General features: G+C 41.2%; 2 long non-coding RNA genes across 3 annotated transcripts in view; one reads left to right on the top strand and one right to left on the bottom strand.

The window, feature by feature from the left end:
- Nucleotides 1-26,651, top strand: part of LOC109965467 (uncharacterized) — a 64,349-nt gene that overhangs the window by 35,650 nt on the left and 2,048 nt on the right. The window contains exons 9-15 of one of the 2 annotated variants that reach the window (XR_002275649.1): nt 3,435-3,559; nt 3,679-4,208; nt 5,090-5,210; nt 5,506-5,642; nt 12,081-12,183; nt 19,004-19,134; nt 26,281-26,354. This is a non-coding gene — a long non-coding RNA (uncharacterized LOC109965467). Of the gene's footprint in view, nt 1-3,434; nt 3,560-3,678; nt 4,209-5,089; nt 5,211-5,505; nt 5,643-12,080; nt 12,184-19,003; nt 19,135-26,280; nt 26,628-26,651 lie in introns of those variants that run through there. The other variant, XR_002275647.1, reaches the window with a different exon arrangement.
- On the bottom strand, nt 22,344-23,155 carry LOC109965475 (uncharacterized). The gene is made up of 3 exons (XR_002275653.1): nt 22,947-23,155; nt 22,646-22,860; nt 22,344-22,537 (listed from the first exon to the last, which is right to left on the bottom strand). It is a non-coding gene; the product is annotated as an uncharacterized LOC109965475 (long non-coding RNA).

Below are 26,651 nucleotides of genomic sequence, written 5' to 3'. Positions count from 1 at the left end.
ATATGGATGTGTCTGTGGATTTGTCTACTTTGTGAGAGTGCACATATACTATACATGCCTGTGGAGAGACAAAAAGGAGAGATCATCTCAGAGCACTGGTGGACTAAAGTGGAAAGTCATGCTGAGGGTGAGATGCGTGTCTGATAAGTAATGGATGTTGGCGCACAGTGGAGACCAGCAGTAGAGGAGTGGAGGTGACTAAAGGTCTGATGGGGAGCTCACCTCCATCTGAGATTGCAGTGTGGAGGTGCTGCTCCCTACACACTTACTTTCACACTCATTTTCTACTCAGCCATAAGCCCAATAAACACATACAACAAATCCTCAAGTTCTCAGTCCCCAGCTCTCCCTCAAAAAGCCAAATCATGGGAATTTATGCATATATCAGACCTCGATTAGCCATGCAAAAGCTCTTGATTACACACACAAGCATGTCTCACACACAGTGCGTCAGTGAGTTGCACATAGCACAAATATCTAATCAGCTCTGCCTGGTGTGAGTTACAACCTTTGGTTGTACTGTGTGGTTTAAATGCTTGCTTGTGTTCACCTATAATATATATAATATATATCCACTTTTGTGATCTTCTCAAAAAGCACACAAGTTCCAGCATTTGAACTCTATTTGAACTTAGGTGAACTTTGTATAAGTGTCTGTGTGTTTCAGAGATAACGTATGGTTATGTGTAATGAGATGATTGCTGTAAAAAAGTTTCAGAAATGCTAATAGGATCTTATTTTTCAATAAGACAACTTGTAATTGAATGCAATTCCTGTTCCATTATGTTGTGTACTATAGAACTGAGTAAAAATATCACTGAGTATAGTATATTTTTTTAAAAGTTGCAAAGAAAAGTTGGATATATTTGGCTATTTCTGGATCAAGAGCAAAAGGCATTTTTTTAAAACAGAAAACCAGACACTGCTTTAAATTTTACTGTTATTTTAAGTCTGGTACTAGCAGGAGGAAGTAGTAGTTGTCAGAAGATTAGAGACACTTCTCAAAACAGGTTCAGATGTGTTAATTAACTTGCAGAAAACACATCACGGTTGAATTAACAAAATAAAAAACTAGTGTCTGAGCTAAAGGTTGAAAACCACAATTTAGAATATGTATCTAATGAAAAGCCATTATATACTGAAGACCTAACTTTTTCTGCCGAGTAGAGGGACAGAGGGAGGGTGTCGTGAAGATCCAGTGTAATTTGTGGAGTCTCTTTCATTTATGCCTCCACTGACTATAAATCATAGTTCAGCAACAGTCAGGAGATACGATTGTTACAGTTTGCAGCCTGTTTTTATGTTTAGTAGTTTCATTTTCCACTATAAAGGACAAAAAGAAAAAAGCCATCATCTGTGAGCATGTGTGGCTAAAACAGAAAAGGCATTTCTTGTAGCTCAATGACAGTGTCTTTACAGTGATTTTCAGGGAACCAAATTTGTAATAAGAAAATGTAAAATGTAAAATGTAACCTTTAGGATGGCACCGGATAAAGACCCAACTAATAGCAAGGATTCACCCCTTTGAAAAGTCCTGGGTCAAGACACTCGAGCTCTGACAGTTCTGTCATCCAGGGTCCTCTGACGTCACTGTTGGGGGGACAAAAAGAAATCCTCTAGAAAGATTAATCAGGCACTGGGACTAACATGCTTGCCACTGTAGATATTTACAGATGGAAGACTAGGTTGTGACATGCCATACACAGCTGTAGTTAAGGGTGCTTTATTGAATTTTCTTTTACATGTTACTCATCTAATCACATTGAATCTCTTCTAGACAAATTGTAAACCTGCAGTGTTTTCCTCCAGGTTTACCACTTTGTCTGTTCCACTACATTAGTTATTTCTCATCTTAGACAGGATTGTTTCATGGAAACAGTTTTATTAGTCATTTATGCATCATCAGTTTGCTATCGATGATGGCTGCAGCCCACATTATGGAGTTGTCTTTGTTGGACAATGTTAACAAAAGAGGCTGATGTCAGATTTGTTAGATGATGGTGATCCCAACAAAACATAAAAGTGTGTGTCTTTGTAGAAATATTTATTGTAGTGTTGATCCAAGTCTGTGTGTTTGTCTTGAGAAAAATTCTAATGACTGAGTGCTTTGTGATGATCATAAGTGGTTAAGCTGTTACAACAGACCTTAAATATCACAAAAACACCCAGGGACCTAATGTCCCTCACTCCTGAGAAATGAGGTCGGTGCCCATTGCCAGGCTGGCCCTCGGCACATAAAGTCCATACCCACAGCAGTGACTAATTGTTTGTTATGTCAGTGCTTGTCGTGCCCGTTTGCCTTTAATGGAGTGTAGTGTGGTGATCCATCAGGCTGTCGAGCAAGCCCCATGTCGGTTGAAGTGGCTGTGTGTCAGTGGGGCGAGCGTGCCGTGCAAATGTGATTTACTGCCCTGCTTGTTGTACCGCACTGTGCCTCTCCTCTTAGCCACACAATGCAGCCCACTCCCCTCCTCTTCTTCCCTTTTCTCTTCTCTCACCCCAGATTGATTACCAACGCAACTGGCTCATGACACTCGCCATCTTCTGGCAACCTTTTAGTGCCATTTTATAGATGGTTAGCGCACCTCATTTGGCTATTTATATATCTGTAAGTGGCCATGAAATATAGATTTGTCTTGATGGGTGTCAACATTGGAGCTATGGAAGCAGAGCTCAGTGACACCTCGTTATTTTAATGGTGTGAGATGAAGAGGCCGTATGGCAGGAGTAATTTTCAAACATTGCAAAATGGTAACTGCTTTTATTTTCATTTAATGTTTGCATGCATTTTTTATTCAAAGCAATAAGCCTTATTTTTTCAGACTTTTGTTGGTGCTGAGGGACAGAGGGAGAGAAGTAACTGAGGTTGGAATGGAACACCCTGCCCCTTTCTCTCACACATACACATGCTCTAAACCATGTATTCTACTATATGTGAATGTCAAGGTGCTTCAGAGTGAGAAGAAACCTTAACAGTAACATAATGTGTGACCTGTCATCCCCACACACGCATATATTTCATTCCATTCACAAGCAAGACCTCATAGTAATTAGACGTTGGCACCCACTCTGCAGCGTGCTGGTTAATTGAATAGTTAACACATCAGAGGCAGGCCCGTGTAGATTGGAGGTGACACCTGTCAGGAAGCTGCTCTCTGCCAACCTAGGACATTTCTTGCTCTGCCTGATACATATGTCATCTTTCTGGAAATACCAAATTAGGGGCAGGCAGCTGAATGAGTGCAGTGCAGCAGGTGGTGAGATGGCTTGCGGGTGGAAGAAGGCAGGTGTGCCTCTGCTCTGTCCTTCAGGAGGATTTGTAAAGCTTGGGGTACATATCCTTACTTCACCTCGGGCCATTTCCATGAGTATATGACAGGAAAGTGACACCTCTGTGTGTGCATGTGTGTGTGCGCCTGTGCATGCTTTGACAGGCTCTCCTCCAGGCCCGCAGATCAGTGTGCCCAAGGCGTCCAGCTGTAGAGTATGCACCACGCAGCGGTGTGTTAGCTGAGTAGAGGTGTCCAGACTCAACCGTCTTAAAGCAGCTGTCTGGCAGGTAGGCTGGCATTTGCAAAAAATTAGTTGTTCATCAATTGAAACTTTTTATCCCCACATATAGTGAAACTGTGTGAAATTGCATGCGTTTCCTGACTCAGTGCTTGCGTTCTTGTCTAGAGCTGTTGGACCTTCAGGAAGCAGGGAGCAGCTGCAGGCAGAGGTCTTGTTAGGGACCAGTGTAGTCAGTAGGAGATAACACCTCTGGAGTCGAGGGTTACCACACAGGATGACCTGGAGGCTGCTCACAGCCAAACCACTAAAGACAGCAAAGTACCAGCTGGGAAGTGTACTCATGTTACAGTTAGAAGCCATTCCCTGAATACAGTAGTTTAAAGTCACAGGCATACACTCTCACACACTCTATTCATTATGTCCTCTCACTTTTTCCTCAGCAGTGCAGTGAATGAGCTACTCTGTCAGGCAGAGATGGATCTGTTGAAAACATGGGTATCTCTGTAGAGAGGGTCTGTGAAGACAGCAGCAAGTAGCTGGAACCCCACAGCCCTATAGCAGAACTTCACTGTCTCACTGTGACCCAGCGTGGCATCCCCTCAGCCCAGCTGCTTGGAGCTCGAATGAATTAAGACCACTGCAAAGACTTGGGTGTAGGAAAACAGTGCAGTTGGTCTCTTTACCTGATTGAGGAGGTACTGTCCTACAGTGTCTGTGGACATCGCAATAGCGCAAGATAGTGTCTCTGTGGGACCAGCTTATCACTTTTGTGACCCGTCACGTTTCATCTTCCTCTGTCCCATTCTATAGTCATTCTTCACTGTCACAATAGACATAAATGTCTTGAAGCTCCTGAAAGTGTTTTATTGGAAACGTAGTCAGGCACGTTGTTTTCGCCCTACTGTCGGTTTTATATCACTCTCTCTGTTTCTGAGATGTCTTTTAGAAGAAGCTATTCAAATTACAAAATCAAGAAATGAAAGAGACATTGAAACAAGGGGTGACTGAAATGGTGTAAAGTACAGAGAATGGAAAAAAGGAAAGAAGTGACAATGACAGGCCTTGCTGTCAGGTTAGTGAGTCTACAGTGCTGGCTTTAATATATTGGGTGCAGCAGTCACCTGTGTGATGTGGCAACTGCTTCAGCCACTCCCCTGCAATGAAACTTCCCATCAGTGTAGAGCCATGGGCCTGTGTAATACACACATATAATCTACACAAGACACTCATTCTCAAGAAACCCACTTGTGCCAACTATGAAAGCAATACATAGAAAAAAATCCTAACAAATAGATGTACATAGAAAACAAAGATCTGTGAAAATATAAATAGAGGTAAAGATCACGTTTGTTAGCAAAATAACAGGTTAAACTCATTTTCAGTCATTTCAGTTGTTTTACAGAAGTAAGTCTACCTCGCAGGCGATTCTAAAACAGTTACAAGCACTAGTTGAAGCTGCACTACAGGAACAAAAGTGTATTTAGGATTTGCATTGGTGTGAGAGTGCATGTATATTTGTTTTATGCGTGATTGATTTTAGATTTCTGTTTTATACTGTATGTGTATGTCTACCTAGGCACTGGTCTGACAGAAGGAGAGGACTTTGTTGTCAGCAGGTGGGCATCTGTGGACTCAGCATTTGCCAGCAGAAGTCACAAAAACTCAGCAGCTCCAGAGCTTTAAGTGCAAAGCTACAGGTATGTTGTATTCCCTACAGCGTTGAGAGCTTAAACCAAAAAATATTAGCATTTCTCAGAGCTGTTACTGTGAAACTGAATTTATATCTCATGTCGTCCCTAGTCGATATGAAAAACACCAGGAAATCATCTAACTGTGCAGGTTTTAAAAACTCCCCCGTGGCCCTCACAGACCCTGCTAGTGGCTGACAGATGTTTCCGCACTGTGACTCTTGGTGTCCTCTGCTCTCTGTCCCCTCCCACCCATCCTTTTCCTCCCGTTCTACACTGTCCATCTGGACTGTGTGTGGGCCAGATACTCAATAGGTGGATCATTCAGGTTGAAGCCCTCTTGTGAGATCAGGTGTTTAACTGGACAGCTAAAGTGAGATGGCGGCATCTTAACCAGCACCTTGCCAAAGGTTTCATGTTCACTCAGCCACTGGAGCTGCTGTAAGTACACCCGCCACCTGCCAATAGGCATTAGGAAGGATTTAGTAATTAAGTGATAGGCTGAGGACTAAATTGGGTGTTTGTGGGCTGGCAAGCCACCCCTAGGTCCCTGCAGCCATCCAGATAGGGAATTCTAATTGCCAGGAATATTGATCAGCCTGGCAATGGGGGTGCACAGGGAATTCACTAGCCATTGATTAGCTGTTACTGCACCTCACTAGTCAATGGAGAAGGGAGGTGAGCACTGGAAAGGCTCTGGGCTTTTCCCACAGTATCCTTCACCACCACTGACTCCTGACACATGCACACAGTTGGTCAGTGACACAGCATGTTGTGATGGAGGCCCTCTCTAAGCTTCTACATACATCCTTCTCAGTATCTGTAAATCTGGTGAAAACAAAGTCGTGAGCAAGGCACTTAAGCAAGGAACTAACCCTGAACGGTCTCAGGAAACACTTTTCAGTTGCATGGTGACTGCTGGATGCAGAGAGCTGGCTTATGTTCTGGCTGATCGATTATACACCTGAGACACAGGTGAGTGAAAGCGGAGCTGACTGGGCCAGGTAATGGGTGTGCTCCAAACACAAGACCAATGTTGGGCCAAAAAGCAACTGTCTGCCAGAAACTGATTGCGCAGAAGGTCAGGCAGCCTGTTCACCCACTTTATCTATATACAGTATACTCTGCTTTTGTCAGGCTTAAACATAATAAAATGCATAAATACAAAGCAATATACCTCATTTTATAAATGCAAAATGACAGCTGTGGAACTGTACAGCTGACTGATAATACAACATGATAATGAAGTGAGTTTCAGAAATCTCAATTTACTGCTCACGGCTAAATTATTGGTTGTCTATTATATAGGGTGTAGTGATCTCTGACACAGCCAAACTTTAAAATCATTTTTTCTATTTCGTACTTATAATTTGACTTAACTGGTAATGTCATGTTCCTAGTTCCATTCATCCTGCCGCTTCTGGTGATTTTCCAAGCAACTTCCAGTCTGATCATCCTTTTCCAAATGAGAAGAAGAGAGATCAGTCTCAGGAATTGTATTAGCCCTTATTTCTTTCAATAAATGGATGCAAATTCATCTTTGCTGATGGGCATTCCGCAGGTTTCATTCTCAGTTTCTCTAATAGAGATTGGACCAGACTTAGTATTCATGTTTAATCCAGAAGCAGCAGTAGAGTCTTCGATAATTCTCACTGCCTTACAATCCTGGACATCCATCCTACAAAGGTTCATCCCACATGACATGTCATTTCACTCAACAAAATATCCATGCCTTTGAGTCAGTTTAGTTTTTCTTCCCCATCTACATATGCTTGTGTTTTAAATCTGTGCTGAGAAGAAGCAGAAGCAGTGAGAAGGTCTGCTGCCTGGCAGTCTCTAGCCCAAGTCATTTAGAACCTATTACAAAACATCAATATATTGATTGAAGTAAGTGTCTCAGTGTGCTGCTCTGTAAACACACTATTGGTTGGTTGTGCATGTTTTATCTGCTTGAATCCCATCAGGATTTTAATCTTTTCCTCTTTAATTTATTTAATTGTTACACTACTGATTTTTGAGCTGAAAATTTGAATCACTCCACCGATTTTCTTTTTTGGTCATTGAGAACATAATTTTAATAATATACATCTGACTTTTATTTCAATATAATATAATTTTTTATTTCATGTAAGAAATACAAGTACTATTGGTACTTTAAACATGTTGAATGAGACATTTTCATAAATGGATTGTGGTGAAGCCTGTGGGCTGTGTGATTCAAGATCAAGCCGGAGCACGCCTCATATACCAAAAACAGCCCAGGCAGCAGGAGCAAAATGTCAGGATGATCAGTAATGAAAGGAGAGGAGTTCTATTAAAGGAAGACAAAGAATAACTTCAGACAAGTCTTTACTAAGCTTACAGCCAGATCAGAAAAGTTCCACAAATGCTAGAAAGTATTAAAACTTATATACTATTGTCTGTCTCAAGCAAGTTTGTTGTTTTACTGGAATTTTCAAAGTCAGATATTTTTTGGGTTAAGGTGCAATGATAGAGTGAATGTTAGAGATGTGTTCAATCCAATATAAATGATTTCTGTGCTTCTTTTCTATTAGATTTGATGTTTTGTATTGACCTGCTGAAAATGTTTACTTCCTTATTGGCATGAAATATATATATATCTATTGATGGTTTACACTTTTGTGAGAGGAAGGCATTTTTTTCAGTGTTGATCTGTTATTTATCACATCCAGCAGTACCAGACTGTAAGGTGAGCCTCGGTATTTGAGTCCATGATCCAATCTAAGCGTCTGAACTGTGTGATTTCCAAGGTCATTTTGTGATCGCTGAGGGGGGATGCTTTTCTTCTGATTGAAGCCTAACTACAGCCGTTTATATGGCACTCACAGTCTCCCTCCAGCCATGCTCACAAATTGAATTAGTTTCAGTCTGAATTTGTGTTTCAAAACTAGTAATTATTTTTTAACCCCAGAGGAACCCAAGAGAAATGAGTCAGATATTCACAAGTCATGAAATCTTACAATATATGGTTTTACACCAACCAAAGGGACATAAGCCTGAAGCACAGCAATTTACCAACTATTCATCTGTTAGCAAATTAAATCACACCACATTTCACATCTTTTAGAAAGTTAGATAAATCTGATGAAAAAGTTTCCCTCTCAATTACCATCTAAAATTAATCTCCTTAATCCCAATTTGATCTCTTTCATGCATATAACGGGTATCTTTCATCTGCCCACCTGTGTGCTTTAAAAATGCACCACACATGACTGTCAAACCTAGTCCTACGTGAAACTCCGACACCCATGCAGCTCCATGAGATGAGAGCGCTGATTAGGAGAGATGAGGACAGAAGGGCGTAACAGACAACTGTCTGTGGTCTCTCTCTGTAGCTGGTAGAGCTGCAGAGCGCCTTCCAGAAGCAGATGTGGCTCATCTACAGCTGTGCACAGCAGAGCAGAACTGGAAAAAAGTCAAAAACACAGTGTACTTCTACAACAAATATTTATTGACTTTTATTTAGTTTTTCTACCAAATGATGACAATCTGAAAGGCAGACTACTGCTTGCCATTTGCATTGCCATTAGCCATTATGCTTTATGAATGCCTGTAATAATGTGCAAGCAGACACTGGTTCATTTTTAGGAGTCAGACTGAAAATATTCAGAACCATTGTTGCAGACTGTTATTATTATGCATTTCAAGTGTTTGTGTGCACTTCACTCTGTCAATATGCATTTTAGCTAGTGCTCAGTGTGTGTGTTTTATGGGATGTGAAGGTGCGTGGGCTGTAGTGTATGGTATCCTGGCTTTCACCTGGGAGAGCAAACAGGTGGTTTCTTTTCATTTGGCACCCATCTGTCTCAGTGGCACTGGTCCTCCTCAGCATCCTAAGAACAAAAGATTAGGGCAGAAAGGAATCGTGGGGTGGCAAGTGATCTCAGTGTTATGTCTCATCTGCAGCAGAGGAGTTTCCAGCTGGCAGAGGAGAGAGGATTAGCGGGAAAGGACTAAAGAGGTAATCAAACTACAGGCCACCAGCAAACAATCACAGGGTGAGCTGCAGGTTCAGAATATTCACCTCTGGTCACCCAAACCTGCTCCCGGTATCCAGGCAGCCAGGACCACAGTTGGTATTGATCAGGCCCATTTACACACCAGCCTTCTGCTCTTTGGTTCAGACTGTGGTTCAGTGGGTAAAGTGGTCATCTCCCAAGCGGAGGGTTGGGGGTTCAAATCACAGTGCCTGCAGTCCGCATGTCGAAGTGTCCTTGGGCAAGACACTGAATCCCCAAGTTTCCCCTGATGGTTAGAGCAATTGGTCTGAGTTGGCGCTGCAGATGGGTATCTCGGGTCTGTACCAGAAACAAATTCCTTGTGTGTAACATACTTAGCCAAAGGTGATTATTATTTACATAGCGTTTTGAACAACCATCACCCTACGTGCTCTGAGCACAGCTACAGTATGAAGAGGGAGAAGTATGAAGTATGAAGTGAGAGAAGAGGAGTCTCATCTCATTTCTCAACCATGATATTAGTTTAGAATAGCCAGGGCTGGGAAAGGACACAATGCCAGGCCTTCACACAGCATTTTAATCATAAGTGTGAATCACACAACTTGTTTCAAGCAGAGTTGCAACCTCCACTCTCTTCACTAATTGTACACAACAGGAACGATCAGATTCTGTTGCTAAGAAAAGGTGAGACCCGTAGCTCTGCCCTTTCTGTGTATTCCTAAAGTTGATTTCGAAAATTTGGTCTTTTTCAGTAGTCAAGACCTGGTGTGCAGTACTGTTTTATGATATTACCTGCTGGAGAGTACTGCTTTATTTTAGCCACTCACATGCCTTAATACTGTTGACCTCAAGTATTAGTGTTTTGTTAGTTATGTTTGTTTTGGTCTGTAGCTCCCAGTGTGCACATTGTTACTTGATATCTGCTCTAAGTGCCATTCATTTCATTGATGTGTGTGACTTTACATGCATGATTACCTGCACATCTTTCCTGTCTTTGTGTGTGTGGTGACTTCTAAGACAGGAGCACCTCTCTGGCTCATCTCTAAGGCCTGGCGTCAGCCTCCTTAAGTGCTGTCAATGTCACATGGTAACAGCAGCACCGCAGCCTCTTAATTGGTTTAGGAAAAGCATCCTTGTCATTTTGTGGTCAGTAAACTCCACTAGAGAAAATGAAGTCCATGCTGCTGCCACCTCCTCAACCTCCACACAGCCAGCCTAACAAAAAATAATGATTATGTGCCATGTATATTTGTACGTTCTCCGTCTGTTTTCACTTTTTGCTTTTAGAAATAATTGCTGTTGGTTGTGTGGCTGCATCACAGGAAGGGCATTAATGAATCTCACTGGCCGTAAGGAAACACTGCACTGCAGAGGGTAGGAGGGGAGCAATTCATTTTCTGGAAATAAACACATGTGAGCATGTGTATATGCATTTGTGACTGAATGTGTTTGTATGGTAAATAATTTTTAGTAGTTTCCTCACTTTAGTGTGCAGTACATTGAATGCGGCTTATAATACTTGGTCCTGTTGAGTGTGCAGATATGCATCTCTGAATGACTTTTGTGCATGGTGCATATGTGCGTGTGTGCAGTGTATGTGCATGGATTAGATTGTGAATGCTGCAGGAGGATGATCAGACTGGAAGCACACCAGGGTTGCTGTGCGATCACACAGGGATTATGGGGGATATGGAGCTGTAGTGCATTCCAGGGCTGCCTCCAGTTAGGCTCATCTCTGCCATGCTCCCCTCACACACACACCACTTTAATTGCCTTTGCTTCTTTCATTACTTTTATTGCCTCTCCTCTGCATTGCGTGCTCCCTGGGCTTGTGGAAAGGTCATTGTGATGGTGGTGGTGTGCTCACAGCCTCCATCTCCCTGACTAACAGGAAATGGCTGTGAGACTGAAGCTGGGGAAGGGAATGACACAGGAGAGTAACCACTGAAAGGCTGTGCACTGATTTTTATCACATCTACAATTCATCATTTCAAACCAAGTCTGAGTGAATTATTGAAGTCTATACCTGAATTATATTTTCAAATGTGTCCTTTAAATTTCCAGTGTGTGTCATTTATAGAAATAAAGGCAATTTCATTAGGTGGCAACTTGGATGGCAGTGATATAGATTCTTACTTTGACTAGCTACTGCATATACAGATGCTACTGAGAGGAATGCATAATCATAATAAAAAATAGCTTCATTACCTAACAAAGGGTGGAGATGGGCAGACAATATGAAGCAGTGAAGAGAGGAGAAGTATAATTTTAATGAAAGTAGAGAATTTTTCAGATAGTTCAGGTCTAATGTATCACATGCATAGGCCTCGTCAGCATGGCACCATAATTCCACAGTAAATGTCTCCTAGCTTTTTAATACCCCTGTGCATGCTTCTTTTCAGGCTTTACACTCCATGCTTGAGTCTGTAAAACAGACGTACAGCAGAGCAACAGGTGACATATTGACAAAAACATTTTGCTGTAGATATTTAGATATTTTATTTCAGTCCCACTGCCTCTGTCAACCATTTCTATTCCCTCTCTGTCCCAGATCAGTTAGAAGTTTTGTGTTCAGTCGCACGGTTCTTATGTCCACAAGATGCCCTCCCCTGTCAACCACTTGGTCCTGCAATGTAAGCAAGGCCTTAATACACACCCAACAACTACTTAGGTCTCTCAGTAATTATTTCCCCCCAACAATAGCAAATGCATATTCTATCATATCCCAGACAAGCAAATGAAAAACTGGCACTGAAAATAAAAAAGGAAAGCAGGAAGATCATTCATCTTTGCCAAGAATAAGGAAATGGACAGCGGGGAGTTGTATTTGATTTACTCTGTTGCAACAGTGTGTGAAATATAGTGCAGTTTCTGTTTGTGTGTATGTGTGTGTGTACAGGAACACGAAAATTTACCTGCAGGAGGACGTGAAAGCTCAGCAAATTGAAGTCATAGGACTTGAAGCTGAGCTTGATGAGAACGGCATCCAAAAGATGATACAGGTATATATTCAAACCTCCAAATATTGTGGTACAGATCAAATGTTCACATTTCCCATTTTATTTACATACGGCATGTTAGGACCTGTGATGAGCCGTCCCTGGTAGGCTAGTGGTTAAGGCGCAGCGCTCTCGCCACTGCACCCCGGGGTTCGAATCAGGGTTGCGTCAGGAAGGGCATCTGGTGTAAAACACATGCCAAATGTTAGCATGTGAGTCATCAGTGTGACGATTCGCTGTGGCGACCCCTAAACGAGAAAAGCCAAAAGTGACTTTCTTCATGTTAGGACCTGTGATGGTGCCAGGGTGTGCTTGTGCCTTCCAGAAAGGGAGCTGGCATACCCAAATGCAAGCTGTAGAATGGATTTTTAGTTATTACAAACAGAATTCAAATGAATAAACAAAAACATTTTGTTCAAAATTATGCCCTTAAAGGTCTGGTGGTGTCTGTAAACAGTTCTACTAGTATCTGTGACAAGATCACAAATTTTGAAATTATCTTGCTGAACATTAGAACAGGGAAACCAAAGGCTGGGTTTCAGTAACAAATTACAGAAGTCCTGAAAGTCAAAACAGCCAAAAACAGCATGGTGATTACTCTACAAAGGTGCTCTTTAGCTTCACCAGCCTAACATCCTCTGAGTTGTAAGGGGGAAAAAATGGATGTGACACACTGTTTTTACGAAGCACACCCACAGTCCTTTTTCTGGCTACATTAGTGGTTAGGACATTACACATAGAGACCTTAAGAACTAAACAGCATAATGTAAGTGTTTCAGCACTAATAGATAACTTAGAAAGTCCTGACTGCAGAATGTCAGCAGCTATTAAATATTTCTAAAAAATCTTACAGTATATGGGCTATGTGCAGTGATTATATATTTGTTATTATAATACATGTGGTAAAATGAATTTATTTCTACTGGGGAAAAGTGTTATTTTCTAGATGAGCCACCTGAGACACTTGTGTGTAACACAACATGACCTTCCTCCTACTGTACTTAATGATTCATGTAGGCAGAAGGTCTACGTTTGTGCTTCTGTGTAAGGAGCTATATGATTTTAGAATCACCATGAAAGGTAATGAGAATAGACTAAATTCAACATGTGAATGCCATTGATTTCTCCAGTCACTATAAGCACCACCTGGGAGGAAGGAGCAGGGAGGGGTGCAAAAGAATTTATGTATCTTTGTGTTTTGATCTGTGTTGATCTATGTTGATATTTATCTCATTAGAGTTCTTCAAAGTAAACTGCCTGAAATGGGAACTCTTGATTCCCGGTCCTTCTTTCACCATTCAGTTAGAATGAGATGTAAAATTCATCCTATCATTAAACCTTTGATGTCAGTTTGAAAGCCCACTGCAGCACCCTTACCAACATATCTATCCTCTTGTTCAACAAAAACATTAGAACAACTAATGTCATAGACACAGTTTAACCTCCCTTAGTATACTTAATTTCATGATTTGGTGTGGCTCTGATCATTCTGCTGTATTAAATGATGATAGTCTTGACAAAAACCCCCAGTTCTCTTCCAGAACAGAGGCAGTATATCTATACAAGCTGTGTGAGTACATGCTCTATGCTTTTGCTCTGGCTGACTCCAGAGACGGTGTCAGTGACAAAGCAGCAAGCTTTCAGACTGAGCAAGTGTGTTTCTGGAGTGGCCCATCTGAAACACTGGTCAATACAAACACTCACCAGCACATCACAGACAGTATCACTGAAAAGCAAAGCTGCTGCGTAACTCCAGGATTTTATTGGCTGCCATGTTGATTTTTCTTGTTCTGGGATTAGCATAGGCCTTAGTGTGTTTGTGTGACTAATGGTCTGTGTTTTCCAACTGCAAAATCAGCAGTCTGAGAGCCCTGAACAGCGTGCGCATCAGTGTTTGAAGTCGCCGCCCCCCTGGGTTGTGCCTCTGGGTCCTGCTGCTAATGCAGCCCCAGCACATTTCTCTTTCCATCTCTCAGAGCAGAGGTTCTCCTTTACATACTGTACAACCATGTTTAGCACTCCTCTCCTCCTGCACCTGCCATGACCCCCACTTTAATCAGATTGACTAAGGCCTGCTTGTGTTATCCCCCATGTGTGTGGCCCAGCCCTGACTAATGGCCATAGCTTGTTAACACTGAAGACCCATTTGTTCAGTTTGCTGGGAATGTTCATGGTGGCAAAGCACACGGTGCGTCAGAGGATGAGGTCTCACCTCCCAGGCACAGTTTCAGCCTCTAGAGTTGGCAAACTTTTCACCCAAGGACATTCTCTCCTCTAGCCAGACAGACAGATGTATGTTAGTTGCTGTTAGTGTTCACCAAGACCACATAGGACACTTGAAGTAAACATGTCACTCAAGCATCACCATGGAAACTTCTACCATTCTCTAAATAAAATATTAGTTGTATGTGTTGCTTGAGAAAGGGTTATTTGTTGGTGGAATGGTGTTCTACAGTTGAAGCCATCTAATTTTTATCAGTCAATGCCATCCTGCTTTAAAGTAAGCCAGATTTATGTTACCTGACATTTGCCTGCAGCACATTCCTATCTGATATCCTCTCAAATTGAAAGGAGGGAAATTGGGGCTGATTGAAGGGATAAGTTTTCAGTGGCTGAAGGACACAAGCAGCGTGAAAGCGATGGGAGAAAGATGTAAACCCAATCTGCCATGTGTTGACTGTACTGATTAGGGGCTTGTGCTAAGAAGAGCCTCTCTATCCCCTCATTCCTTCTGTTTACTTTGCGCCTCACCACCCTTCTCAGCACAGGCATAACTGCAACCGTAACGCTCCTCACCCAAACCCCCGTATCCCTTTTTTGACTTCAGTCATATCACCTGCATTACAGAAGGCTGCTTTGTGCTCCTTTGTATGCCAAACCAGCCCAGTAAAAAGCTTAAGTAGGGCTAAAGCAAGTCTAGTTTGTTAATCTATTAGAAAAAGTGGAGTAAGCAGGGTTATTGATGTCAGATTTATGACTTGTCTGAATATTTGCCTGATTAGCCAGCTCTATTGACAGCTCTACCTGTATATTTGTTAAGACCAGAGGGGAGCTGAAAACTCAGCTGATTGAGGGCCACAGGGTGACTGGAGCAAAGTCCAGCTAATGTTTTGCAGTATTCAAAAAGCCTGCAGGGAGCCAGGAGTACTGAGGTAGGCTGAAAGCAAACCAGCAGTCCAGGAAATAATAATAAATAGAAAAGAAAGTGGTTGGAATGGCATGATAGGAGCTCGCTTGTTTATATATGATGTCTGTATGCCAGGTGGGGTCTGAGGGGGAACATGGCTTTCCCCCTCAGAGCCTTGCTCCCTAGCTTTCATTAAGTATCATTACCAGTACTTTCAGAAAGCTGGCCAGGCTGAGACCTGACATCCCCATACAGATAGTTGGCTATGCATATGGATGGATTTCTGATCCCTCTTATCCACCACTGAGAAGCGGGAACTAGGCCAGCGAGACGGAGCATGGGGGGCTTAAAGGGTGCGTCCATATGTGAGTTTAATGGCTAAGATGGAGCTATTACTTCAATTGAGTCACAGTGTTCAGCTTGGTTTGTTGTTGTGTGTATGCAATTCAGGTTATCAACAGTGGGAGTGTTTCACATAATATTTTCCTTTTTTATGACCATACGGGTGATGTACACACTCTTGTGAAGAATTGTGTTTTCATTTTGGCCAGTTGTACAATATATACCCCCAATGACAGTTTAAAATAACACATGCATTTCTATTCATTAGCAATTTGCTCTTCTAGCTCACTTACTTTGAGGACATCCCCTGATGGGGGGAGGGGTCATGTTATTTGTATATCAGGGAATAAAATATTCATATTGCACGCTTTTCTGAGCAGATGTTATCTAGGTTCAGTGTAAATGGTACTTGGGATTAGATTTTTGTAGTAGATTGGTGTTATTAAGGGGAAAAGCCAACTCCTTTTGAGCAGTCATCTTCCTGGGAGGCAATCTATTTCTCTTTCACACAGCCAGAGTGCTGGATCAGGCTCTTAATGCACTGAAGCAAAAGTGCTTTGGTCCGCAAACTTTCACGCCTTCAGCCCTCCTTTATGTGATTGAATAGTTAATAACTATGAGTCGCATTTGAAAGCTCTGTGCCGTTAGTCCTTGTGTGGCACTTCTCTTTTTTTCTGTTTGGCTGCTGTACCTGTCCATTGCTCTGTCTGCCTGCATGTCTCCTTGCCCGAGATGCCAAGTCAACTGATGGCCCACCTCTTCTTCACCAGCCCCTCATACTTTTATCTTTGTCTCTCGCTTGACTTGCCGCTTGTGCATCTGACTGTCATAGTCGGTACATCAGAATTTTGAGTGTCAGGCATCAGCTTTTTCATCTCCTATACTTCCTCTTTCTCTTCCTATACGCATTCACACAGACAGCTACACACACACACTTGCACAGCTCATTAGCCCACGCTCACAGCTCTGGCAGAATGTGACCCTGCCTAATTGTGTACCATGCTCATTTGTTCTCCCTGCATGATGTGACGATTGCTTATCTATTCTCCTCAGGGCTCCCATCTCACATTAAAATGATTGACTCATTTCATTCACTGCACATTTCCAAGCTTTATTTGATAAGCTTGTTTCCCTCGGCATCCAAATCCCTCCTTTTCCCATGCTTAAAAGTTATAATGTTAGACATTATTATTCATACTAAGGGTTGTTTCTTCGGCTAATTATCTGTTTTAGAAAATAATTTTGTACGTGTGATTCTGTTTATTCCGGTGGAATTGAGCAGCACAAAAGGGCGAACATTAACGAGGCAGTTAGAATAACTGAGGAGCCAATTGTGTACACAAAGCTGGCAGACGCGGTCAACAAGAAGCTTAAGAGTGATTGGGACACTGTGGAAGCTCGGCCGGAATAAGCAGAGCAAATTTGCATTGTGTTAGAATTTGCATCTAGTTAGAGCTCTGTTTTATAAATAAAAAAGACATCAATCTTTCATTCCCTTATTGTAATAAGGGAGTGTTTTGACACAGAAAAGAGCATAACAAGCCATTTTTGATTGGGGATTTAGGCAGCATTGTTGCAGAAGGATTTTCCTTTTTTTTTTTTTTTCCTCCACCTCATGACAGTCGGTGTTTTCTCCCTCCAGCTTCTCCCAGCCCTCGGTGACACAAGAGCTGCCGGAAACCTGTTCAGTGCACCGCTAGGTCAATTCTGTGTGAGATTTGTGATAGCAACAAGCACATAAAGGTGTTATTAGCAGAAGTTAGTAACCGAACAAGTATGAAACATTGTCAAGGTTGGGTATTGAAACTCCACTTGTTTGGTTGCAACCAAAATGCATCTAAGTGTCAAAAACTGTGAAGGAAAGCAAGTTGACACTGAGTGATCTGGCTTCATTAATCTGTCAAAGTGACGCTTTCTGTCATTCAGACATGAGGCCAGTCATTTTCTATATTAATAGTATTTTCAGAAATCCTGCGTACAGAGACAAAAACTGACAATAAATTTCCTCTATTCATGGTTAATGTCCATCACTGTGTGTCCTGGGTCAGCTTATGCGTCTGTGCCATGGACCTTGTACAAAATTGATTAAAAACACATTAGGAAACACATCGCTGTACTGGGTGACATACAGTATTTCTTTATTAGCAAACACCAGACCTGAGTGTGAGCGGCTAACAGAAAACAAAGCTGAGAGGTTGCACAAAATCTCGCACATGTGCAGTTGATTCCTACTAACGTCAGTAATTTATGGCCGCACGGTGACTTTAATTGGCAGCATAGTCTGGCCTGGTGTTTCGTTTAATAAAAAAAAAGTGTCATGAAGCCTTTGGGGCAGTATTTAAAAATATATTAGGATCTTGTTTCATAATGAGGAAATAAGTCCGCCAGTGCAGTGGTGTGTTTCCCTGATGTGTTTTTAATACATTACTGAAAGATACAGTTGGTTTTTTTTGTCCAGCTGCCATTTCATTAGAGTATTTAACATTTTGTGTTGTAGATAGCCAGACATGACTGTTACATTACTATCAAAATATATAAAGCTAAAAAACTTAATTTTGAACCAACTATAATCAAATATTAGACCTCAGTCATGGACTAAAATGAATATGGAATGAATATTTTTTTTAAGTTTCTGTGTGTTGTTGTCTACAAAAGAAAAGTAGAGTTCATGTTTTGAGACGGTGTACTCCTAGAGCCCTGCACCCGACCAACCAGTGTAGCCAAAGTCTTAATGAATATGAGCAGATAGACAAGAAATTGCAGCCAAATAAAAGAATAATAAAGGCATCTAAACCCTAACAAGTCTGCCTTTGTTCTTCCACTCCACCCACCACAAGTTGGCTGTGTGAAAGCAGGCATTGTTGAAGCTTTGAGGGCAGCTCTGAGAGTTCCATGCCCATCGGCCTTCAATCACATGGGATGTCTGAGTTTGACAGTATAAAGTCTTTCTTCTAGAACAAAATAAGACCCTTAAGCAATAGTGGATGAACTGTTAGTAACCACAGAGTCCACAGGGATGTGGTCCAAGCATTGTAGTACAGTATACACAAAGTGTTGGTTAGGGATAAGACAATGAACCAGTGAAAACATTACTGGTTGCATCAACACTTTTAAATTTCTTACATTTACTATCAAATGTAAATAGTATCTGTTATTTTCTACTAACTCAAAATTCAGTTTTACCAAATAAAGGTCAAACAACTGAAAATTTAAGTTTCAGTTAAATATGGTGAAACTGACTAATGTAAAAAAGAATAAATACCCAAAGCAGTCATTTTTCACTTGTACGAGTTGCATTAGTGACTCTCTCCTTCTTCCATTGAAGTTGCATTTATTGTTTCCTTTTTTTCCCAGAACCCTGTCATCCCATACTTTTGGTTGTGCCCATCCATTATTTCCTTTGACTTTTCAGAGGGCATCAGCAAAAATATTCTGAGCTTCTACAGCAGCAGTGAAGTGGATCTCCTGTCGCTGGATTGTAGTAGGTACGTTGTTCACACTCTGGCAGCATTTAAGGATTGATTACAGCCTTATAGGAAGAGGACACCATCAGTATTTCCCTTAGCCAAATCAATAGGCAACTTTCTTTCCAGCATAGCAGTCAATACACAACACTTAAGGTGTCTGAGGAAACTAAAGAACAGGAGTAATTGTTATTAATGCCTTGAATATCACCAAATGTTACATTTAGAGGTAGTCCTCATCTAAAAGACATTCAGCCATAGCTGTGCATACAGTAGTGTATCCACCAAATGCCTCTCTGCCTCTAGGAATATATGTTTGAATAGTTTGTACAGGAATGATCAAAGAGAGAATGACTAATGCTATACATCAGCATAGTTGCAATGAGCATAGCATGCTGAGACTAGCATTTAGCTCAGAGCACGCCAATGCAAAAGCATAGTCTTAGTGAGCCCCTAGCAGAGTAGATGTTTTAAGTGATGACTGCTGTTTACAGGACTTTCTGCAGATGTGTGTTGGTTGTGACCAGTTATCAATAAATTGTATAAAGAGGTGTTACTATTTGCACTTTGAAAATGTCTTTTTTAGTAACTGTAGTTGATATTAAAATGCTACAAACTTTAAAGATTCTGTTTCCAATTGATTTAAACTATTATTATTGAAACAAAAAATCTACTTCAGTATTGACTTAGCATTATCCACTACTACACTGGCTTAAGTAGATGTTTAAATCATATCTGTGTTTTAATTCAGTTTAAAACACCACAGATTTTAATAAAATATCCGCAGAAGAATCTAAAATATATTGCAGGGACACAACACGCAAATAGGCTTTAGTGCACCAATTTGCAACACCAAGCACACACTGTGCACAGCGCAACGCTATCGTGCACGTAGTAATGAAGTGAAGGACAGCTAACAACAGGCATACATTGCCTCCTGTTTCCATCATAAACCGCATGTGGGTTCAGGAATGGTGAAGGTAAGGGACTACAGAAGAGTGTATGTGTATGGCCTGGTATTACTCATGTTGTGGGGGCATCTGTGAACACAGTCCCCTTGTAGTGACTTGACAACTTTATGGGAACAAAAAGCAAGTCCTTAACATGTAAATCATTACCTGAGGTTGGGTTTAGTGTTAACAGGTAGTGGTCATGGCTAAGGTTAGGGTAAGTCTCCAGGAAATGAATGCAAGTCAATGTGATGTCCCCTGAAGTAATGGAAGCACAACTTGTGTGTGTGTTTGAAGGAGGGAGGGGTGTAACATTCAAAATTCAATCAAGTGAAGGCCATCTCCAGCAGGGTAACATTGAGTGGAGGGAGGAAGATGAGGGGAAACTCTGCTGAAGTTTCCACTGGGCCTGCTGTGCTCCTAATGCAGCCTTGGATGTAATTGGGTCCCAGAAGGCTGTTCATTATCAGGGGTGAGCGAGGCAACAAAACAGAAAGGGGTGAGAAGAGAAAGAAAATGTCTCATTCTTTGCTTAGTGCCTCTGTCCTGCCACCATTATTGGGACAAGAGTTAATTAAAAGAGCAGTTGATGCCTCTGTTTTTCTCATCAATCTCACTTCTGCTCTTATTAAGTTTGTAATGACAGCAGAGCTTGTGCCTGTCTGCCACCAGATGCACAACAAGGGGGAAGAATGAGACGAGCGGAAGGGCGGGGCAGTTAATGTGAGGGACGGCTCATCTCAACAAGTCTCGCAGTGGTCAACAACTAACATTCATGTAATCCCTCCATCAAATCTCAGGGTGACGATATGTCGTCAACAGAGGAGAGCTGTGCGCTTATAAAAAGGCAGAGTCTTTATTTGGGGTATGGCACCAGAGCCCATTTAAGAGGCATGGCTTTGCACCCTAATCCTGTGGCGTCTATCTCCACTGCCTTGGAGGCCATTTTAATTCCCTCCATCATTACAGGGACCTTGCCTGGAAAGCTTTGGTAAAGGTGACTGCTGACACTGTCATTCACAAGGACTATTTCAAATGTCACCCCATAGCTGAGATTTGTCTCATTAAAGTTGGTGGAGTCCATTATATCCATCCCCTCCTCTGCCTGCCACACTCAATCAAGACGACTTGGTGAATTGAGGGGGCCGAGAGAATGCTCATAATCATGCTTATTTGCATAAGGGTTACAGTGAGACCAGCTATAGCTGACCAACAAGAAAGGAGTTGTAGCAAAGGGATTCAGCTAAAAGAACATTGGTAGTTGCTGAAGAAATTGCAGACAGACCTGCTTCTTTTTGTCTTTCCTTCCAAATTGATGCCAGCTAGTAGGAGTGGTTTCAGCTGAGAGACATCAAGAAGTGTAGAATAACCATGATAAAGATACTGGAGCAGATCCAAGCTTTTTTTTAAAACAGTTTTATGACCTGATGATTTACATACAACTTCAATAAAGCCAGACATAAGATCCACCCACATATAGCCAAGCTCTTCATCTAAAGCATATCAACATCTTTACAGCTGAGGGGTTTCAAAACCGCAGGATCACTCACGTAGATGTGTGGCATCTGCGGGTGCGGGTACCTGCATGAAGGACAGACCCGAGCTTTTTGTTTTGCTGTAATCAGTTTCAATCATCATCTCAGCTTGCAATTGTGAAGCTGAAACTGAAAACAGCTACTCTGGGAGTTTTCTTATGACTGTCTTTGTTATGTAGTTTACAGGACTGCTGTGTTTGATTTTCCTCATATTTGTATTTATATGTTGTGCTCCCAAGACCTCATTGACCTCAAGCTAGTTGCAAGAAAAAGTTCCACACGTGTGGCAGTTGATTGGTAGGATGAATGTATAAGTCCTTTTCCAACAATGTAATGAATGTCTTAAAGCTACAATGTGGGGTAATTTATAAATATTATTTTAGTAGAAACATCCCCCAAAACTTATCTTAATGGGGAGAGTTGCTGTGGAGGGTTCCTGTGACCCAGACTCATCAGTCTGGCAGCAGTGCCATTATAGCAAGTCCTAAAATCTGAAACTGAGTTTGCATTTTTGAACTTCCAGTTCCCTCGCTCTGAAGTCTATGGGTTTTTTGAATGGGGTTTTGGTTAGACCCCTGAAATAAGGTCTGTGATTAACACAAGGCCAATACATTTTCACGTTTTGTTCTGTGAAATAAAATACATCAGGAAATACCCCACTCGTGATTTTTAATCCTTTAAAACTAAAAAAAAACACAGGCTGTCTGGGGTATTAAATGTCATAACGGAGACTCATCTGCCTTGACAGCCTCATTATTTTTTAACTCGCATACTTGCAAACTGGTCTAACTAAAAGGTAATTCATTTTTTCTGCATGCCCATGCACGCCAATGATTTCCAAGCATTGTAACACAAAGTCGGGGCTTTTGCTGTGCAGATCATCCACGTGGACACAAACGTTTGGCCTGCACGCTGACGTCCATGTGGACCCTCGCAGACCTGGGAAGATTATGAAAATTCCGTCAATGGACCTTGGCAGACAAGCAAATGTACAAAGCATGATTTGGCTCTCTTCACTAATCCCAATGTCCACACTCACAGACTCACCGACTTTGAGGCACGCTCCCACTGAGTTAGAGGACTCATGGCTGTCCCACTGCGAAATCGTCAAGCGCATGAGGGCTCTCTTGCCTTCTTTTTGAGCCCTTTATGCTCACTTTCTGTACGTCGGCATTTCTGCAGACTTTACTTGAGGGAATTCCCCACAGTTCACTGCGTTGTGACGTGACAACACGGGATTAGCTTACTTTGCCTGGGGAGGGCTGAAAGTGTAAAAAGGGTCAACAAAAGTCATAAAATGAAGATAAGAACAGTAAAAAAGATGAACAGTAAAACAATTATTCTTAACTGATTATCCTGTTTTTGAATGTCACTTGTTTATATGACACAAACGCATCGGCTAAATACTGCAACTTAAAAACTCCTCACACTGCCTATTCATCAACTATTTTTGCTTTTTTGCTTAATGATGCCCTTTCGATTAAAAACGTAAGTTAACTTGATTAGGTAATTGACAATTGCCCCTTGTCTAGATCACGTTCAAATCAGCCAGTCAGTCCCGGAAGTGTCTTGGCCATGAGGAAAGTAAAAAATATAAAATTAAAAGCTTTAAACCCACAAGAGTTGTAACCATGGTGTCGTTTTTGCCATTGTCATGGTGATGTGATAGCCTAAGTGATGTTCTATTCCTATTCTTTAAATTTCCCGCCCTTGTGGAATTTTCCACTCAATGACTTACAGATGATGTCACAAAGGTCTTTGAGGGGTTAGGGCTTGAGACCTTAGAGAAGGCATTGGGATTAGAAATGCTTGCACACCCTTCGTCTGTGTCCACATGTACATGAGGGTATGCACAAAACATGAATTCTTCATTTCGGCCTGTACGTGCACATCTGCGCAGACCTGGGAAGATGACAAAAATTACATCATTCGACCTTTGGGGACATGCAAATGCACAAAGCACGAATTGCCTCTAACAGGAAAGGATTTTGTAGAAGAAGAAAGTGCTATAAATAAGATTACAAATTTAAAGCCACGGTGGTGTAGTTCATTTATAGCCTAACAATAGTGTTTTGATCGTGGCGATTGTATTTGGGCTGCAAAAATCATTAAAGTTGTGTTCCCTTGTGGAGATTATCTTGCTGAACAAAACAGGAAAGTGTCATAAAGCATTGTTTGTCCAGGAGCTGATTTTTGCAACAATCCAAAAGCCCTTAAGAGTCCCAATGGCTTTTTATCGAGGGAACATGGTGATTCTAAGTTCTGGGCTAGCCTACAAAAATACATCAACCCAATGGCACTCTAACATCTGACATCGTTATGGCTGACTGTCAGGCTAGCAAGCTACTGATTTCAGTGTTAGGTGAGGCAACTGTATGAAGAAGCAGAGCAAGAAGTGAGATTTTTGAAGAGAAAAAAGAAAAGAAACCAACCCAACTGGATTTAGATCATAAAGTTATATTGGTGCAACTTTCAGCAGATGGAAAGAGTTGACAGAGAAGATTTACAAGCGGGTGCTGTTTTGGCATTGTTTCTGCTTGACTGATATGTTGTGAATTTATTTTTTATAGTAGTACAACAAGGATTCAAACCATTACCCTTTGTGCTTGTAGCTAAATTGTGGCAGAATGTGTCATTTGCGCTCCCAGTGTGATTGTAACAGCAGCTGGCCAAGCTGAGGATGTCACTGTGTTGCTGCTGTCTGGTATAATAATCAGATGTTACATCCAGGCAAGTTCTTTCACAATTAAGCCACCCAGTTGGTCTGCCACAGCTGTCAAATCAGGGTGTGACTGTGATTTACATTATTTTAATGCCCACCAGCTGAATGTGTTGTAATCGCTACTAACTTGGTTATTTTTACCCAAGAATCTGGTTCTCGGTCACCTCAGTTTGCTGTAGTGATATTACTTTGCAGTGTGTCGCTCAGTAACTACAATGATGTAGCTACACTCGAAAGTATATTTAATTCAACTTCAGACATTTTTAACATGTAGCTTGTCCTATATGTGATAGTGGGGGAAGTGTGTGGTTTTATTTCTTCTCCTGACCCGACCTTTCAGGGCACACTTATTTGTTGTCTGCCGATGTTCACAAACTGCTGGCTGTAATTGTGTCATGTCTACATGTAGTGTAGTGGAACTTGCTATATAGTTGTGCTGTAACACCAGTTTATGACTCATGTATTACATGCAAAAATTATTTGTCCCAGTCCAACAAAAATACAATTTTACTCACTGTCTTGGGTAAAAGTTTCTTTTCCAGTTAAGAAAAAATGGCATTCTCTCTCTCATTTTTGTGAAAATTGAGCGTGAATATATTATTGAAACATATTATTACAATTGTATTATTGAAAATTAAGTGAAATTATTGAAAAAAACAGGGATTTATGACACAACTGTTTTGTTCAGCAAGATAATCTTTACAAGTGAACACCACTTTTATGATGTTTGAAGCCCAAATATGTTCGCCAATAGCAAAAAGGTATTGTTAGGCTATAAATGAACTACACCACGGTCTGATGACTTCAGGGTCACCACCACAACTTCCAACTTGAAATTTGATTCATAGCACTTTTGTCTATTACGAAGTCCTTTCCTCTTAGTGTGACCTGATCTAGCTAATGATTATGGCTGTGTCAGAATACTTTGCAAGTGTGCAGGTTTGAAAATAAGGCTATAAAAGAGGACTAGTGAGTCAATAATCTCTGTGATGACAGCTAGCTAACTTATTGGTCTGGTCAAATGTCAGCTACAAAGCTAATGTTTAAGCTGTTTGAATTGTCTTTGAATCGATGTTACTGGTTCTGACAGCCGTGAATGGCATGTCTTCTCCGATGTTACTAAGAAGAGTTTCTGACAGCCGTGAATGGCATGTCTTCTTAATACGGGTTAGTTTATAGCATACGAATGCACATTTAATAATCAGAGGAGGTTTGTGAATGTTTCACTGAAAAACACGATATTCCCATAACATTATCAGATCTGAATTTTGTATGACTTGACTTGTGACTTGCTTGACTTATAGCAGGGACTCGACTCGACTTACTTGATTCTCACCACATAACTGGGGACTTGCTTGAGACTTGCATGTGACTTGCTCCCACCTCTGGCGCATTTGGTTGTGTTTTCAGTATTTGCATTGCGCTGTTTTCTGTATTATCAGCATGATTGTGTTTTTGTTTTCTGTATTTGCCATACATTTGTATATTTGTTTTCTAAATGCTGCACATCCGTTGTCAAAATTGGTAAAAGTGTTTTCTTAATGAAAGTAAAAAATGATTTGAGTTGTAGACACTCGACATGCACAGCTGAGAACTTCTAAAAGAACTAATCAGCATTGTTTTGTTTGTACTGAATATTTATAGCCTAACCTAATTTGCATTACATTCACTAACTTAGCTATCTTTCATGCCACTGAAAAAAATAACTTTAAAATGTGCATCAAAATGCAATTATTTTAGACACTTGCAGGGCATGGAGACCCATTAGTGATAATACTAAATGAAATCAGCTTGAATTTCAAAAAAATAGCTAACATTTATTTACCATTTACAAAAGATGAGAGGAAACTAATTTGCCCTGCTGTCTGAGTTCCATGTAGAAAACAAACAAACAAACAAAAAAAAAAACCTGCCACTGTCACTATCCAAACCTGGCCTTCACTAAACTGTTTTCTTACAGATGGACTATTCTATCTGAAGCTGCATGATATTCTGATCACCGGAGAGGGCGGAAGAAGGCAGACATCAACAAAGGTACATTTACACTTTTAACAGACACATTTGCAAACATTACTTTAGAGGAAAACCACAAAAGAAACTGACATTTTTAACAAACAAGGACCATGAAAATAGAGTTGGTATGTTTAATTCAGCGTGCTGATGTTTACTATGAAGCTAAACTGCATTACATTGTTAGAACAAGGTTAACAGATTGTAGATTAAGGTAAGTTGCCTAAACCAGTAAGATAGAGTGTGTGTGTGTGTGTGTGTGTGTGTGTGTGTGTGTGTGTGTGTGTGTGTGTGTGTGTGTGTGCACACACTCACCACACA

Source organism: Monopterus albus, unplaced genomic scaffold (assembly GCF_001952655.1).
Source record: "Monopterus albus unplaced genomic scaffold, M_albus_1.0 scaffold4.1, whole genome shotgun sequence".
In the NCBI taxonomy this organism is placed as follows: domain Eukaryota; kingdom Metazoa; phylum Chordata; class Actinopteri; order Synbranchiformes; family Synbranchidae; genus Monopterus; species Monopterus albus.
The sequence above is the reverse complement of the archived record's forward strand: the minus strand, read 5'-3'. Positions and strand labels throughout refer to the sequence as shown.